The following is a 16,055-nucleotide window of genomic DNA, read 5'->3' on the forward strand; positions in this document are numbered from 1 at the left end:
TTATCCCAATAGAACTAGGATTTGTATTTCAGTAATTTCAATCCAATTAGGCATGTTAGACCACATCTAATGTGAGATATATTAAAATTCCTCTTTAAACAAGATCTCTAAATCCAACTATGATTAGGATTTTCCAATACTAGCTGAATTCCTTCTTTGTAGTAGCTTTTTTAGAAAAAATATGTAAACTAATCAAGAATCCTTGATGGGCTAAATTGTGTTAGCTACAATCTAAGGCAGTGTACCTATCGATGCAGTCTAGCACTAATGGCGAGTATCAAGGTTGTATTCCTCGGGAAAGTGAAAGCCTAGAGTTACTGATGAATAATTTCTAAACTAACTAATAGCTACAAGCTAAATTCTAAGGCGTGTGTATACAGCGACTGTAAACCTCCCCAACTGCATCCTCGTCAGTCCACAAGCCCAAGTGTACCCCAAACTGCTGCACACTCATCGTGAAAGACCGCTCGCTAGTCGTCGCATCCGGTTGTTGGAAGTCCATAGCGGCTCTGCAGAAGAAAGTGCCGGAAAACTCCACAGTCAACTCCCTATATGTTGGTTCAACTATCTTAAAGAAATCTTTGAAATGGGGCGTCTCGAGATATCGTGGATTGCATTTGCAAGTCCGAGCGGTTTCCGATGTTGGCGATCTATCCTACGCTTCCCAAATCTTTGTGCCTCATTGATTGATATCTCTGCTCAAAGGCGGGCTGCCCTTGGAAAAGTAGGAATTGATGGCGCTGCGGTGCTCTAATTTGGCCTGAACTAGTCCGTGCAGTTCCTGATGATCGAGAGGAAGAGGAACCATCGGTCTGTCTCCTCTTGTAAACTCTTGATCCTCGTCTGGTGGACATGGTACCTGAAAAAGAAATTTTTAGTACTAAGATATACCCCTTTTACGGGGTTGTTTTCTGATATTGACAAATATACCCCTCTTACAAGGTTGTTTTCTCATTTTGACAAATATACCATTTTTTTGGGGTTGTTTTCTCATTTGAAAGATATACCCCTCTTACGGGGTTGTTTTCCAATATTGAAAAATATACCCCTCTTACAGGGTTGTTATCTAATAATGACAAATATACCCCTCTTATGTGGTTGTTTTCTCGTATTAAAAAATATACCACTTTTATGGGTTTGTTTTCTCATGTGGAAAAATAAACCCCTCTTACGGGGTTGTTTTATAATATTGACAAATATACCTCTCTAACGAGGTTGTTTTCACAAATTAATAAATATAACCCTTTCTTGTGGTTGTTTTCTCATGTTGAAAGATATATCCCTCTTACGGGGTTATTTTCTAATTTTGACAAATATACCCCTCTAACGGGGTTGCCTTCTCATATTGACAAATATATCACATTTTTTGGGTTGTTTTCTATTGTTGAAAGATATACCCCTCTTACAGGGTTGTTTTGTAATATTGATAAATAAACCCCTCTTACGGGGTTGTTTTGTCATGTTGATAAATATACCACTCTTTTTGGGTTGTTTTCTCAAATTGACAAATATACCACTTTTTTTGGGTTGTTTTCTCATGTTGAAAGATAAACCCCTCTTACGGGGTTGTTTTATAATATTGACAAATATACCTCTCTAACGGGGTTGTTTTCACAAATTAACAAATATAACACTTTTTTGTGGTTGTTTTCTTATGTTGAAAGATATATCCCTCTTACGGGGTTATTTTATAATTTTGACAAATATACCATTTTTTTGGGGTTGTTTTCTCATTTGAAAGATATACTTCTCTTCCGAGGTTGTTTTCTAATATTGACAAATATACCCCTCTTACGGGGTTGTTTTCTCGTATTAAAAAATATATCACTTTTTTGGGGTTGTTTTCTCATGTTGAAAGATATATCCCTCTTACGGTGTTGTTTTCTCATATTAAAAAATATACCACTTTTTCGGGGTTGTTTTCTCATATTGAAAGATATACCCCTCTTACGGGGTTGTTTTCTGATATTGACAAATATACCCCTCTTACAAGGTTGTTTTCTCATATTGACAAATATACCCCTCTTATTGGGTTGTTTTCTAATATTATCAAATATACCTCTTTTACGGGGTTGTTTTCTCATTTTGACAAATATACCATTTTTTTGGGGTTGTTTTCTCATTTGAAAGATATACCCCTCTTACGGGGTTGTTTTCCAATATTGAAAAATATACCCCTCTTACAGGGTTGTTATCTAATAATGACAAATATACCCCTCTTATGTGGTTGTTTTCTCGTATTAAAAAATATACCACTTTTATGGGTTTGTTTTCTCATGTGGAAAAATAAACCCCTCTTACGGGGTTATTTTATAATATTGACAAATATACCTCTCTAACGGGGTTGTTTTCACAAATTAATAAATATAACCCTTTCTTGTGGTTGTTTTCTCATGTTGAAAGATATATCCCTCTTACGGGGTTGTTTTCTAATTTTGACAAATATACCCCTCTAACGGGGTTGCCTTCTCATATTGACAAATATATCACATTTTTGGGGTTGTTTTCTATTGTTGAAAGATATACCCCTCTTACAGGGTTGTTTTGTAATATTGATAAATATACCCCTCTTACGGGGTTGTTTTGTCATGTTGACAAATATACCACTTTTTTTGGGTTGTTTTCTCAAATTGACAAATATACCACTTTTTTGGGTTTGTTTTCTCATGTTGAAAAATAAACCCCTCTTACGGGGTTGTTTTATAATTTTGACAAATATACCTCTCTAACGGGGTTGTTTTCATAAATTCACAAATATAACACTTTTTTGTGGTTATTTTCTCATGTTGAAAGATATATCCCTCTTATGGGGTTAATTTCTAATTTTAACAAATATACCGCTGTAACGGGGTTGCCTTCTCATATTGACAAATATATCACTTTTTTGGGGTTGTTTTCTATTGTTGAAAGATATACCACTCTTAGAGCGTTGTTTTCTAATATTGATAAATATACCCCTCCTACGGGGTTGTTTTCTCATGTTGACAAATATACCACTTTTTTGAGGTTGTTTTCTCATGTTGAAAAATAAACCCCTCTTACGGGATTAATTTATAATATTGACAAAGATACCCTTCTAACAGTGTTGTTTTCTCAAATTGACAAATATACCACTCTTTTGGGGTTGTTTTCTCATGTTGAAAGATATACCGCTCGTACGGGGTTGTTTGCTAATATTGACAAATATACCCTTCTTACGAGGTTGTTTTCTCGTATTGAGAAATATACCACTTTTTTGGGGTTGTTTTCTCATGTTGATAGATATACCACTCTTACGGGGTTATTTTCTAATTATGACAAATATACTACTCTTACGGGGTTGTTTTCTAGTATTTAAAAATATACCACTTTTCTTGGGTTGTTTTCTCATGTTGAAAGATATACCCCTCTTACGGGGTTGCCATCTCTTATTGACAAATATATCACTTTTTTGGGGTTGTTTTGTAGTATTGATAAATATACCCCTCTTATGGGGTTGTTTTCTAATGTTGACAAATATACTACTTTTTTGGGGTTGTTTTCTCATGTTGAAGGATATACCCCTCTTACGGGGTTGCCTTCTCATATTGACAAATATATCACTTTTTTGGGGTTATTTTCTATTGTTGAAAGATATACCCCTCTTACAGGGTTCTTTTCTAAAATTGATAAATATACCCCTCTTACGGGCTTGTTTTCTCATGTTGATAAATATACCACGTTTTTGGGGTTGTTTTCTAATATTGACAAATATATCCCTCTTACAGGGTTGTTTTCTCATATTGATAAATATACCACTTTTTTTGGGTTATTTTCTGATGTTGAAAGATATACCCCTCTAACCCCGTTGTTTTCTAATATTGATAAATACACTGCTTTACGGGGTTGTTTTCTTATATTAAAAAATATGCCACTTTCTAGGGTTGTTTTCTCATGTTGAAAGATATACCCCACTTACGGGGTTGTTTTCTAATATTGATAAATACACCACTCTTACGGGGTTGTTTATACACCACTTTGTTAGGGTTGTTTTCTCATGTTGAAAGATATATACCTCTTATACGGTTGCTTTCTAATATTGGCAAATATACTCCTCTTACGGGATTATTTTCTAGTATTGACAAATACACCCCTCTTGCTGGTTGCCTTATCATATTAATAAATATATCACTTTTTTGGGGTTGTTTTGTATTGTTGAAAGATATACCCCTCTTATGGGGTTGTTTTCTACTATTGATAAATATACCCACTCTTAAAGGGTTGTTTTCTAATATTAACAAATATATCCGTCTTACGGGGTTGTTTTCTCATATTGACAAATATACCCCTTTTTTGGGGTTATTTTCTCATGCTCAAAAGATTTAACCCTCTTATGGGGTTGTTTTCTAATATTGACAAATATAACCCTCTTACGGGGCTGTTTTCTCGTTTTGACAAATATACCACTTTTTTGGGGTTCGTTTCACATGTTGAAAGATGTACCCCTCTTACGGGGTTATTTTCTAATATTGATAAATACACCCACCCCTATTCCGGGTTGTTTTCTCATATAATAAAATATACCACTTTTTTGGGGTTGTTTTCTCATGTTGAATGATATACCCCTCTTATGGGGTTGTTTTCTAATATTGATAAATACACTGCTCTTACGGGGTTGTTTTCTCATACTAAAAAATATACCACTTTTTTGGGGTTATTTTCTCATGTTAAAAGATATATACCTCTTATAGGGTTGTTTTCTAATATTGGCAAATATATCCCTCTTACGGGGTTGTTTTCTCATGTTGACAAATATAACACCTTTTTGGGGTTGTTTTGTAATATTGAAAAATATACCCCTCATAGGGGGTTATTTTATAATATTGACAAAAATACCACTCTTACAGGCTTTTTTTCTCATATTGACTAATATACCACTTTTTCGGGGTTGTTTTGCTCATGTTGAAAAATATACCCCTCTAACGGGTTTATCTTCTAGTATTAACAAATATATCCCTGTTGATGGTTGGCTTCTCATATTAACAAATATAGCACTTTTTTGGGGTTGTTTTGTATTGTTGAAAGATATACCCCTCTTATGGGGTTGTTTTCTAATATTGATAAATACACTCCTCTTACGGGGTTGTTTTCTCATGTTGACAAATATACCTCTTTTTTGGGGTTGTTTTCTCATGTTGAAAGATATACCCCTCTTACGGGGTTGTTTTCTGATATTGACAAATAGTTCCCTCTTACGGGGTTGTTTTCTCGTATTGAAAAATATAACCCTATAAAGAGGGTCGTTCTCTATTATTGATAAATATACCCCTCTTACGGGGTTGTTTTCTAATATTGTCAAATAAAACCCTCGTACAGGGGTTGTTTTCTCGTATTGACAAATATACCACTTTTTTGGGGTTGTTATCTCATGTTGAAAGATATACCCCTCTTACGAGGTTGCTTTCTAATATTGATAAATACACCCCTCTTACGGAGTTATTTTCTAATATTAACAAATATACCCTTCTTACAGGGTTGTTTTCTCGTATTGACAAATATACCACTTTTTTGGGGTTGTTTTCTTATGTTGAAAGATATACCCTTCATACAGGGTTATTTTCTAATATTGATAAATACATCCCTCTACGAGGTTATTTTCTAATATTGACAAATATACCCCTCTTACGGGGTTGTTCTCTCGTATTGAGAAATATACCACTTTTTTTGGGTTGTTTTCTTATGTTGAAAGATATACCACTCTTACGGGGTTGTTTTCTAATTATGACAAATATACCCCTCTTACGGGGTTGTTTTCTAGTATTTAAAAATATACCACTTTTCTTGGGTTGTTTTCTCATGTTGAAAAGTATACCCCTCTTAGGGGGTTGCCATCTCATATTGACAAATATATCACTTTTTTGGGGTTGTTTTCTAATATTGATAAATATACCCCTCTTATGGGCTTGTTTTCTCATGTTGACAAATATACCACTTTTTTAGGGTTGTTTTCTCATATTGAAAGATATACCCCCTCTTAAGGGGTTGTTTTCTAATATTATCAAATATATCCCTCTTACGGGGTTGTTTTCTCATATTGACAAATATACCACTTTTTTGGGGTTATTTTCTCATGCTCAAAAGATTTAACCCTCTTATGGGGTTGTTCTCTAATATTTATAAGTATACCCTCTTATGGGGTTGTTTTCTAATATTGACAAATATAACCCTCTTACGGGGTTGTTTTCTCGTTTTGACAAATATACCACTTTTTTAGGGTTGTTTTCACATGTTGAAAAATGTACCCTTCTTACGGGGTTATTTTCTCATGCTCAAAAGATTTAACCCTCTTATGGGGTTGTTCTCTAATATTTATAAATCTACCCCTCTTATGGGGTTGTTCTCTAATATTGACAAATATAACCCTCTTACGGGGTTGTTTTCTCATTTTGACAAATATACCATTTTTTTGGGGTTGTTTTCTCATTTTGGAAGATATACCCCTCTTACGGTGTTGTTTTCTAATATTGACAAATATAACCCTCTTACGGGGTTGTTTTCTAATAATGACATATATACCCCACTTATGGGGTTGTTTTCTAGTATTAAAAAATATACAACTTTTTTTGGGTTGTTTTCTCATGTTGAAAGATATATCCCTTTTACGGTGTTGTTTTCTCATATTAAAAAATATAACACTTTTTTGGGGTTATTTTCTCAGGTTGAAAGATATACCCCTCTTACGGGGTTGTTTTCTGATATTGACAAATATACCCCTCTTACGGGGTTGTTTTCTCATATTGACAAATATACCACCCTTACGGGGTTATTTTCTAATATTATCAAATATACCTCTTTTACGGGGTTGTTTTTTTATTTTGACAAATATACCATTTTTTTGGGGTTGTTTTCTCATTTGAAAGATATACCCCTCTTACGGGGTTGTTTTCTAATATTGACAAATATACCCCTCTTACAAGGTTGTTTTCTCATGTTGAAAGATATATCCCTCTTACAGTGTTGTTTTCTCATATTAAAAAATATACCACTTTTTTGGGGCTGTTTTCTCATATTGAAAGATGTACCCTTCTTACGGGGTTGTTTTCTGATATTGACAAATATACCCCTCTTACGGGGTTGTTTTCTCATATTGACAAATATACCACTCTTATTGGGTTGTTTTCTAATATTATCAAATATACCTCTTTTACGGGGTTGTTTTCTCATTTTGACAAACAACCATTGTTTTGGGGTTGTTTTCTCATTTGAAAGATATACCCCTCTTACGGGGTTGTTTTCTAATATTGAAAAATGTACCCCTCTTACAGGGTTCTTTTCTAATAACGACAAATATACACCTCTTATGTGGTGGTTTTCTCGTATTAAAAAATATACCACTTTTATGGGTTTATTTTCTCATGTTGAAAAATAAACCCCTCTTACGGGGTTGTTTTATAATATTGACAAATATACCTCTCTAACGGGGTTGTTTTCACAAATTCACAAAATATAACACTGTTTTGTGGTTGTCTTCTCATGTTGAAAGATATATCCCTCTTACGGGGTTGTTTTCTAATTTTGACAAATATACCCCTCTAACGGGGTTGCCTTCCCATATTGACAAACATATCACATTTTTTGGGTTGTTTTCTATTGTTGAAAGATATACCCCTGTTATAGGGTTATTCTCTAATATTGATAAATATACCCCTCTTACGGGGTTGTTTTGTCATGTTGACAAATATACCACTTTTTTGGGTTGTTTTCTCAAATTGACAAATATACCACTTTTTTTTGGTTGTTTTCTCATGTTGAAAGATATACCCCTCTTACGGGGTTGTTTTCTAATTTTGACAAATATACCCTCTAACGGGGTTGCCTTCTCATATTGACAAATATATCACTTTTTTGGGGTTGTTTTCTATTATTGAAAGATATACCCCTCTTACGGGGTTGTTTTCTCATGTTGACAAATAAACAACTTTATTGGGTTTGTTTTCTCATGTTGAAAAATAAACCCCTCTTACGGGATTGTTTTATAATATTGACAAATATACCCTTCTAACAGGGTTGTTTTCTCAAATTGACAACTATACCACTTTTTTGGGGTTGTTTTCTCATGTTGAAAGATATACCGCTCGTACGGGGTTGTTTGCTAATAATGACAAATATATCCCTTTAACGGGGTTGTTTCCTAATATTGACACATGTACCCCTCTTATGGAGTTATTTTCTCCTATTAAAAAATATACCACTTTTTTGGAGTTGTTTTCTCATGTTGAAAGATATACCCGTCTTACGGAGTTATTTTCTAATATTAACAAATATACCCCTCTTACGGGGTTATTTTCTCATTTTGACAAATATACCATTTTTGGGGTTGTATTCTCATTTTGAAAGATATACCCCTCTTGCGGGGTTGTTTTCTAATATTGACAAATATACCTTTCTTACAGGATTGCTTTCTAATAATGACAAATATACCCCTCTTCTGGGGTTGTTTTCTCGTATTAAAAAACATGCCACTTTTTTGGGGTGGTTTTCTCTAGTTGAAAGATATATCCCTCTTACGGTGTTGTTTTCTCATATTAAAAAAATATACCACTTTTACGAGTTTATTTTCTAATATTGACAAATATACCCCCTCTTACAGGGTTGTTTTCTAGTATTAAAAAATATACCACCTTTTTAGGGTTGTTTTCTCATGTTGAAAGATATACCCCTCTTACGGGGTTGTTTTCTAATATTGATAAATACACCCCTCTACGGGCTTGTTTTCTCATATAATAAAAAATACCACTTTTTTGGGGTTGTTTTCTCATGTTAAAAGATATACCCCTCTTACGGGGTTATTTTTTAATATTGATAAATACAACCCTCCACGGTGTTGTTTTCTCATTTTAAAAAATATACCACCTTTTTGGGGTTGTTTTCTCATGTTGACAGATTTATACCTCTGATAGGGTGGTTTTCTAATATTGACAAATATACCCCTCTAACGGGGTTGTTTTCTCCAATTGACAAATAAATCACTTTTTTTTGGTTGTTTTCTCATGTTGAAAGATATACCCCTCTTACGGGGTTGTTTTCTGATTTTGACAAATATACCGCTCTAACGGGGTTGCCTTCTTATATTGACAAATATATCACTTTTTTTGGGTTGTTTTCTATTGTTGAAAGATATACCCCTTTTACAGGATTCTTTTCTAATATCGACAAATATACCGCTCTTACGTGGCTGTTTTCTCATGTTGACAAATATACCACTTTTTTGGTGTTGTTTTCTCATGTTGAAAAATATACCCCTCTTACGAGGTTGTTTTATAATATTGACAAATATACCCCACTAGCGGGGTTATTTTCTCAAATTGACAAATATACCACTTTTTTGGGGTTGTTTTCTCATATTGAAAAATATACCCCTCTTACGGGGTTGTTTTCTAATTTTAACAAATACAACCCTCTTATGGGGTTATTTTCTAATATTGACACATATACCCCTCTTACAAGGTTGCTTTCTCCTATTAAAAAATATACCACTTTTTTCGGGTTGCTTTCTCATGTTGAAAGACATACCCGTCTTACGGGGTTGTTTTCTCATTTTGAAAGATTTACCCCTCTTACGGTGTTGTTTTCTAATATTGACAAATATAACCCTCTTGCGGGGTTGTTTTCTAATAATGACAAATATTGCCCCCTTATGGGGTTGTTTTCTAGTATTAAAAAATACACCACTTTTTTGGGGTTGTTTTCTCATGTTGAAAGATATATCCCTCTTACGGTATTGTTTTCTCATATTAAAAAATATAACACTTTTTTGGGGTTATTTTCTCATGTTGAAAGATATATCCCTCTTACGGGGTTGTTTTCTGATATTGACAAATATACCACTCTTACGGCGTTGTTTTCTCATATTGACAAATATACCACCCTTACGGGGTTGTTTTCTAATATTATCAAATATACCTCTTTTACGGGGTTGTTTCCTCAGTTTACAAATATACCATTTTTTTGGGGTTGTTTTCTAATTTGAAAGATACACCCCTCTTACGTGGTTGTTTTCTAATATTGACAAATATACCCCTCTTACGGGGTTGTTTTCTCGTATTAAAAAATATATCACTTTTTTGGGGTTGTTTTCTCATGTTGAAAGATGTATCCCTCTTACGGTGTTGTTTTCTCATATTAAAAAATATACCACTTTTTTGGGGTTGTTTTTTCATATTGAAAGATATACCCCTCTTACGGGGTTGTTTTCTGATATTGACAAATATACCCATCTTACAGGGTTGTTTTCTCATATTGACAAATATACCACTCTTATTTGGTTGTTTTCTAATATTATCAAATATACCTCTTTTACGGGGTTGTTTTCTCATTTTGACAAATATACTATTTTTTTGGGGTTGTTTTCTCATTTGAAAGATATACCCCTCTTACAGGGTTGTTTTCTAATAATGACAAATATACCCCTCTTATGTGGTTGTTTTCTCGTATTAAAAAATATACCACATTTATGGGTTTATTTTCTCATGTTGAAAAATAAACCCCTCTTATAGGGTGGTTTTATAATATTGACAAATATACCTCTCTAACGAGGTTGTTTTCACAAATTCACAAATATAACACTTTTTTGTGGTTGTTTTCTCATGTTAAAAGATATATCCCTCTTACGGGGTTGTTTTCTAATTTTAAGAAATATACCCCTCTAACGGGGTTGCCTTCTCATATTGACAAATATATCACATTTTTTGGGTTGTTTTCTATTGTTGAAAGATATACCCCTCTTACAGGGTTGTTTTCTAATATTGATAAATATACCCCTCTTACGGGGTTGTTTTGTCGTGTTGACAAATATACCACTTTTTTTGGGTTGTTTTGTCATGTTAAAAAATAAACCCGTCTTACGTGGTTGTTTTATAATATTGACAAATATACCCCTCTAACGGGGTTGTTTTCTCAAATTGATAAATATACCACTTTTTTGGGGTTGTTGTGTCATGTTGAAAGATATACCCCTCTTACGTGGCTGTTTTCTAATTTTGACAAATATACCCCTTTCTTGTGGTTGTTTTCTCATGCTGAAAGATATATCCCTCTTACGGGGTTGTTTTCTAATTTTGACAAATATACCCCTCTAACGGGGTTGCCTTCTCATATTGACAAATATATCACATTTTTGGGGTTGTTTTCTATTGTTGAAAGATATACCCCTCTTACAGGGTTGTTTTCTAATATTGATAAATATACCCCTCTTACGGGGTTTTTTTCTCATGTTGACAAATATACCACATTTTTTGGGTTGTTTTCTCAAATTGACAAATATACCACTTTTTTTGGGTTGTTTTCTCATGTTGAAAGATAAACTCCTCTTACGGGGTTGTTTTATAATATTGACAAATATACCTCTCTAACGAGGTTGTTTTCCCAAATTAACAAATATAACATTTTTTTGTGGTTGTTTTCTCATGTTGAAAGATATATCCCTCTTACGGGGTTATTTTCTAATTTTGACAAATATACCATTTTTTTGGGGTGGTTTTCTCATTTGAAAGATATACTTCTCTTACGGGGTTGTTTTCTAATATTGACAAACATACCCCTCTTACGGGGTTGTTTTCTCGTATTAAAAAATATATCACTTTTTTGGGGTTGTTTTCTCATGTTGAAAGATATATCCCTCTTACGGTGTTGTTTTCTCATATTAAAAAATATACCACTTTTTTTGGGGTTGTTTTCTCATATTGAGAGATATACCCCTGTTACGGGGTTGTTTTCTGATATTGACAAATATACCCCTCTTACAGGGTTGTTTTCTCATATTGACAAATATACCACTCTTATTGGGTTGTTTTCTAATATTATCAAATATACCTCTTTTACGTGGTTGTTTTCTAATTTTGACAAAAATACCATTTTTTTGGGGTTGTTTTCTCATTTGAAAGATATACCCCTCTTACGGGGTTGTTTTCCAATATTGAAAAATATACCCTTCTTACAGGGTTATTTTCTAATAATGACAAATATACCCCTCTTATGTGGTTGTTTTCTCGTATTAAAAAATATACCACTTTTATGGGTTTATTTTCTCATGTTGAAAAATAAACCCCTCTTACGGGGTTGTTTTACAATATTGACAACTATACCTCTCTAACGGGGTTGTTTTCATAAATTAACAAATAGAACACTTTTTTTGTGGTTGTTTTCTCATGTTGAAAAATATATCCCTCTTACGGGATTATTTTCTAATTTTGATAAATATACCATTTTTTTGGGGTGGTTTTCTCATTTGAAAGATATACTTCTCTTATGGGGTTGTTTTCAAATATTGACAAATATACCCCTCTTACGGGATTGTTTTCTCGTATTAAAAAATATATCACTTTTTTGGGGTTGTTTTCTCATGTTGAAAGATATATCCCTCTTACGGTGTTGTTTTCTCATATCAAAAAAATAAACCACTTTTTTTGGGGTTGTTTTCTCATATTGAAAGATATACCCCTCTTATGGGGTTGTTTTCCGATATTGACAAATATACTCCTCTTACAGGGTTGTTTTCTCATATTGACAAATATACCACCCTTATTGGGTTGTTTTCTAATATTATCAAATATATCTCTTTTACGAGGTTGTTTTCTCATTTTGACAAATATACCATTTTTTTGGGGTTGTTTTCTCATTTGAAAGATATACCCCTCTTACAGGGTTATTTTCTAATAATGACAAATATACCCCTCTTATGTGGTTGTTTTCTCGTATTAAAAAATATACCACATTTACGGGTTTGTTTTCTCTTGTTGAAAAATAAACCCCTCTTACGGGGTTGTTTTATAATATTGACAAATATACCTCTCTAACGGGGTTGTTTTCACAAATTAACAAATATAACACTTTTTTGTGGTTGTTTTCTCATGTTGAAAGATTTATTCCTCTTACGGGGTTGTTTTCTAATTTTGACAAATATACCCAGATAACGGGGTTGCCTTCTCATATTGACAAATATATCACATTTTTTGGGTTGTTTTCTATTGTTGAAAGATATACCCCTCTTACAGGGTTGTTTTCTAATATTGATAAATATACCCCTCTTAAGGGGTTGTTTTGTCGTGTTGACAAATATACCACTTTTTTTGGGTTGTTTTGTCATGTTAAAAAATAAACCCGTCTTACGTGGTTATTTTATAATATTGACAAATATACCCCTCTAACGGGGTTGTTTTCTCAAATTGATAAATATACCACTTTTTTGGGGTTGTTGTGTCATGTTGAAAGATATACCCCTCTTACGTGGTTGTTTTCTAATTTTGACAAATATACCCCTCTAACGGGGTTGCCTTCTCATATTGACAAATATATCACATTTTTGGGGTTGTTTTCTATTGTTTAAAGATATACCCCTCTTACATGGTTGTTTTCTAATATTGATAAATATACCCCTCTTACGGGGTTGTTTTGTCATGTTGATAAATATACCACTTTTTTTGGGTTGTTTTCTCAAATTGACAAATATACCACTTTTTTTGGATTGTTTTCTCAAATTGACAAATATACTACTTCTTTTGTTTTGTTTTCTCATGTTGAAAGATAAACCCCTCTAACGGGGTTGTTTCATAATATTGACAAATATACCTCTCTAACGGGGTTGTTTTCACAAATTAACAAATATAACACTTTTTTGTGGTTGTTTTCTCATGTTGAAAGATATATCCCTCTTATGGGGTTATTTTCTAATTTTGAAAAATATACCATTGTTTTGGGGTTGTTTTCTCATTTGAAAGATATACTTCTCTTATAGGGTTGTTTTCTAATATTGACAAATATACCCCTCTTACGGGGTTGTTTTCTCGTATTAAAAAATATATCACTTTTTTGGGGTTGTTTTCTCATGTTGAAAGATATATCCCTCTTACGGTGTTGTTTTCTCATATTAAAAAATATACCACTTTTTTTGGGGTTGTTTTCTCTTATTGAAAGATATACTCCTCTTACGGGGTTGTTTTCTGATATTGACAAATATATCCCTCTTACAGGGTTGTTTTCTCATATTGACAAATATACCACTCTTATTGGGTTGTTTTCTAATATTATCAAATATACCTCTTTAACGGGGTTGTTTTCTCATTTTGACAAATATACCATTTTTTTGGGGTTGTTTTCTCATTTCAAAGATATACCCCTCTTACAGGGTTGTTTTCTAATAATGACAAATATACCCCTCTTATGTGGTTGTTTTCTCGTATTAAAAAATATACCACATTTATGGGTTTGTTTTCTCATGTTGAAAAATAAACCCCTCTTACGGGATTGTTTTATAATATTGACAAATATACCTCTCTAACGGGGTTGTTTTCACAAATTAACAAATATAACACTTTTTTGTGGTTGTTTTCTCATGTTGAAAGATATATCCCTCTTACGGGGTTGTTTTCTAATTTTGAGAAATATACCCCTCTAACGAGGTTGCCTTCTCATATTGACAAATATATCATATTTTTGGGGTTGTTTTCTATTGTTGAAACATATACCCTTCTTACACGGTTGTTTTCTAATATTGATAAATATACTCCTCTTATGGGATTGTTTTGTCATGTTGACAAATATACCACTTTTTTTGGGTTGTTTTCTCAAATTGACAAATATACCACTTTTATGGGTTTGTTTTCTCATGTTGAAAAATAAACCCCTCTTACGGGGTTGTTTTATTATATTGACAAATATACCTCTCTAACGGGGTTGTTTTCATAAATTAACAAATACAACACTTTTTTGTGGTTGTTTTCTCATGTTGAAAGATATATCCCTCTTATGGGGTTAATTTCTAATTTTGACAAATATACCCCTCTAACGGGGTTGCCTTCTCATATTGACAAATACATCACTTTTTTGGGGTTGTTTTCTATTGTTGAAAGATATACCACTCTTAGAGGGTTGTTTTCTAATATTGATAAATATACCCCTCCTACTTGGTTGTTTTCTCATGTTGACAAATATACCACTTTTTTGGGGTTGTTTTCTCATGTTGGAAAATAAACTCCTCTTACTGGATTAATTTATAATATTGACAAATATTCCCTTCTAACAGTGTTGTTTTCTCAAATTGACAAATATACCACTTTTTTGGGGTTGTTTTCTCATGTTGAAAGATATACCCCTATTACGGGGTTGTTTTCTAATTTTGACAAATATAACCCTCTTACGGGTTTGTTTCCTAATATTGACACATATACCCCTCTCACGGAGTTATTTTCTCCTATTAAAAAATATACCACTTTTTTGGAGTTGTTTTCTCATGTTTTCTAATATTGACAAATATACCCCTCTTACGGGGTTATTTTCTCATATTGACAAATATACCCCACTTACAGGGTTGTTTCCTAATATTGTCAGATATACCACTGTTACGAGAGTATTTTCTCATTGTGACAAATATACCATTTTTGGGGTTGTATTCTCATTTTGAAAGATATACCCCTCTTGCGGGTTGTTTTCTAATATTGACAAATATACCCCTCTTACGGGATTGCTCTCTAATAATGACAAATATACCCCTATTATGGGGTTGTTTTCTCGTATTAAAAAATATGCCACTTTTTTGGGGTTATTTTCTAATATTAACAAATATACCCCTCTTACGGGATTGCTTTCTAATAATGACAAATATACCCCACCTTTTTGGAGTTGTTTTCTCATGTTGAAAGATATACCCCTCTTACAGGTTTGTTTTCTAATATTGATAAATACACCCCTCTACGGGCTTGTTTTCTCATATAATAAAAAATACCACTTTTTTGGGGATGTTTGCATATGTTACAGGATATACCCCTCTTACGGGGTTGTTTTCTAATATTGATAAATACACCCCTCTACGGGGTTGTTTTCTCATTTTAAAAAATATACCACCTTTTTGGGGTTGTTTTCTCATGTTAAAAGATATATACCTCTGATAGGGTTGTTTTCTAATATTGACAAATATATCCCTCTTACGGGATTATTTTCTCATGTTGACAAATATACCACCTTTTTTGGGGATGTTTTCTCATGTTGAAAAATAAAACCCTCTTCGGGGGTTGTTTTATAATATTGACAAATATACCCCTCTA

The sequence above is a fragment of the Ricinus communis genome, chromosome 1 (genome assembly GCF_019578655.1).
Source record: "Ricinus communis isolate WT05 ecotype wild-type chromosome 1, ASM1957865v1, whole genome shotgun sequence".
Classification (NCBI taxonomy): Eukaryota; Viridiplantae; Streptophyta; class Magnoliopsida; order Malpighiales; family Euphorbiaceae; genus Ricinus; species Ricinus communis.